We start from the raw sequence: 3849 nt of genomic DNA, 5'->3' as shown, positions 1-3849 counted from the left end.
GCCTTCATCCCAGCATTTTGGAAAGCTGAGGCGGGCAGATCACTTGAGGTCAGGAGTTTGAGACCAGCCTGGCCAACATGGTAAAACCCCATCTCTACTAAAGATACAAAATATTAACCAGACGTGGTGGTGGGCACCTGTAATCCCAGCTACTCAGGAGGCTGAGACACGAAAATCGCTTGAACCCAGTAGGCAGAAGTTGCAGTGAGCCGAGATCGCACCACTGTACTCCAGCCTGGGCAACAGAGCGAGACTCCATCTCAAAAATAAAATTAAATTAAAATAAAATAGGCAGATGCCACAGCCATCAGGAGCCCCATACTATCAGCCATGGTCAACCCCACTGTGTTCTTCGACATGGCCATTGACAGCAAGCCCTTAGGCCACGTCTCCTTCAAGCTGTTTGCAGACGGGCTTCCAAAGACAGCAGAAAACTTTCATGCTCTGAGCACTGGAGGGAAAGGATTTGCTTAGAAGGGTTCCTGTTTCCACAGAATTATTCCAGGGTTCATGTGTGAGGGTGGTGGCTTCACACGCCATAATGGCACTGGTGGCAAGTCCATCTACGGGGAGAAATTTGATGATAAGAACTTCATCCTAAAGCATACAGGTCCTGGCATCTTGTCCATGGCAAATGCTGGACCCAACAAAAACGGTTCCCAGTTTTTCATCTGCACTGCCAAGACTGAGTGGTTGGACACAAGCATGTGGTCTCTGGCAAGATGAAAGAAGGCATGAAGATTGTGGAGGCCATGGATCGCTTTGGGTCCAGAAATGGCAAGAGCAGCAAGAAGGTAACCACTGCTGACTGTGGACAACTCAAATATGTTTGACTTGAGTTTTACCTTAACCAGCAGACCATTCCTTCTGCAGCTCAGGAGAGCACCCTCCACCCCATTTGCTCGCAGTATCCTATCATCTTTGTGCTCTCGCTGCAGTTCCCTTTGGGTTCCATGTTTTCCTTGTTCCCTTCCATGCCTGGCTGGATTGCAGAGTTAAGTTCATGATTATGAAATAAAAACTAAATAACAAAAAATAAAATATATGACTTTACCTCTCTTCTAACTTCATTAGGGCACCCTCCAAGGCTGCAGAAGTAAGACAAATCTCTCAGCTACTTGGTTTGAGTCTAATTAATGATGTAGGATAAAGATGAAATCTCTCAGCTCTACATACAGGGCTCACTTGGAAGTGTACGGAACCAGTAATGGATACACACTCAACATGCACTATACATAAACAGGCAAAAATTAGAAAGAAAAAAGCTTGCTCTGAAGTGCCTATTCTGGCAGATGGAGACTGGGTATTGTGGAGTGAGAAACTGGGCTAGAATTTGTCAATTAACGATGACTCAGTCTTGCAGGGAAATTAATTCAAAATGTAATCCTGGACTGGGGAGAAAATGCTAAAAAGAACAACATTGGGAGAACTGATGACATTTGAATATGCACTGTAGATTGTACAGAAGGAATGTATCAATGTTAAGCTTCATGAATTTACTGTGATTATGGAAGAGAATGACCTTATTCTTAAAAATACATACACAGAAAGACTAAAGGGAAAAAGAGGCATTATGTATGCAACCTGTTCTCAAATGGTTCAGAAATTAGTAATATGTGCACATATGAAGATAGAGAATGCTAACATGTAAGTGGAAAATTGGTATATCTAAGCAAAGGGTATAGGGGAGTTCTTTGTACTATTTTTGCAACATTTATGTTCAAAGGCTAGACCCTGAGCTGTCCTCCAGGCCCTCAGTGCCCCTGCTGCCTCTTGAGAGATGGCTCTTTCTCTCCTGGCCACCTGCTGAAGTCCTCACCTCGTGGAACTTGTGGTCTGTTCTCCAGGGACTGCTGGAGTCCTGGGGATTCCCCATGTTTGGAGACTGGGCCTCATCTCAGCCCTCGCTTCTTGGGTCCGGATCCTACAAAAGGAGCCTTGAGAAACAGGAGTCCCTTTTCTCTCTCTACAAAGTCTGGCTCTCAAAGCTACTATCTCACTGTCACTTCCAAAAGCTTAATTTGGTAGCCAAAATTTAGCAGTGACTTGGTTGTTCGGCTCTTTCACCTTTCCCCTGACACTGAAACCTGTGCTTCAGTGAGGGGTAGGCCCCAGGGCATCTTGGTTTACAGGAATAAAAAAATAAATCCACTTAATGTTTGTATAAAGGTAGCTCTTACATATATTTTCCATTCAGACAATTTAATTAGTCCCAACCTGTATTTTATACTTCTCCACTTTATTTTCTACTTTAGGTGACAGAATCACAGTTAACACTGTGAGAGTAAAACCCTCAAGATTTTGATAGTCATCAAGTACAATCAAAAATGGCTATACTTGGCCAGGCACGGTGGCTCACGCCTGTAATCCCTGCACTTGAGGAGGTTGAGGCGAGTGGACCACTTAAGGTTGGGAGTTCAAGATCAGCCTGTCCAACATGGTGAAACCCTGTCTCTACTAAAAATACAAAAATTAGTCGGGCATGATGGTGGGCACCCATAATCCCAGCTACTCAGGAGGCTGAGTCAGGAGAATTGCTTGAACCCGACAGGTGGAGGTTGCAGTGAGCCGAGGTCACACCATTGCACTCCAGCCTGGGTAACAGAGCAAGATTCCGCCTCCAATCCATCCCCCACAAAAAAAAATGGCTATACTAAATATAAAATGCAGGTTTAAGTAGAAGAAAGGAGTGCATTTTACACACGCAGATTTTTACTCCTCTCTCTAAATGATAAATTTTACTCCTCTCTCTAAATGATATGATTTGTTACATAAAGGTTTCATTTAAAAAATTCTACCTTGTATGTACATATTACTCACTTTCACAATAATTAAAATGTAGTATAAGCCACAGCTATTGCGCCAGAGCAAAGCATAAAATCGTACCGTGAGTCTGTGGACCTGACCCTCCCCCATCTTCCACTCACAATAATAGAATCAGGATTAAAATATTCATTTCCTGCATAAACTAAATGATCATGACAGTCCTCAATGCGTATGGAAATTGCCTAGTGTTCAACAATTACAAATAGCCTAGGAAGGATTTGAGGTGGCAAAATTATTAAAAATGTACATAAAGAAGTTCAGCTGCCCCAAGGAAGCACACAGCTCTCCACAGTGGAAGCAGATCTGTGAGGCTTTCATTTGTTAGGGTCCTGGTTAGCTATAAAGTCACAACAGGGGCCTGGACACTGAGAGAAGGCAGAAGCAGAAAGACAATTTCCCTGCAACGTGCGTGGGTCTTCACCTCTCTCACTAGCCACTCTTCTGATGACCACATAAAGACAAGGATATATGTATATTTTTTAAGTGTCCTTTTAGGCTTACAAATCCCAGATGCAAAGAGAAAACTAAGAAGAATTTAAAACCTTGTTATTTTTGGAGTAATAAATTTTGGGGTCTTTGATTTCCATGAAATACTTTTTAAAAAAAAGAAAAGATGACTTTGCTTGACTCATATTAGGTGTGCTATTAATGTTGCTAAAAAAGCATTTATCCTTTAAGCACTGTAGATGCTTCTAGAAAAATCGACTTAATAAAGATATAGAAGAAATGTTTACTTTTAGCTTAACTTGAAATATTCCATGGCCTCTCTTTTTGTATCCTACTCATATGTATAATTTTATGTAAGTTTATTGAACATTTTTCTTATGAAGTAACATAAGGCTTGAAAAATCTTATAGAGCAAATAAAAATTCTCTTCCTTTAAAATTAATGTCCCCCAAAAAAGCAGTCCAATATTCTCCAAATGATCATTTTTTTCATAAAGAACAAATTGTGGAAGTTTTTACTGACAAATTTTTATTATTTTTTGAGTGACTAAGAATAAAGAGTTATAATGAAATTTTC

The 3849-nt window shown here is 41.1% G+C and overlaps 1 pseudogene; it reads left to right on the top strand.

Annotated features, from left to right (window-relative positions):
• The first annotated feature begins 330 nt into the window (after positions 1 to 330).
• LOC103233204 (peptidyl-prolyl cis-trans isomerase A pseudogene) lies at positions 331 to 833 on the top strand (annotated as a pseudogene).
• Positions 834 to 3849: the final 3016 nt, after the last annotated feature.

This window comes from Chlorocebus sabaeus, chromosome 5 (assembly GCF_047675955.1).
Source record: "Chlorocebus sabaeus isolate Y175 chromosome 5, mChlSab1.0.hap1, whole genome shotgun sequence".
Classification (NCBI taxonomy): Eukaryota; Metazoa; Chordata; class Mammalia; order Primates; family Cercopithecidae; genus Chlorocebus; species Chlorocebus sabaeus.
The sequence above is the reverse complement of the archived record's forward strand: the minus strand, read 5'-3'. Positions and strand labels throughout refer to the sequence as shown.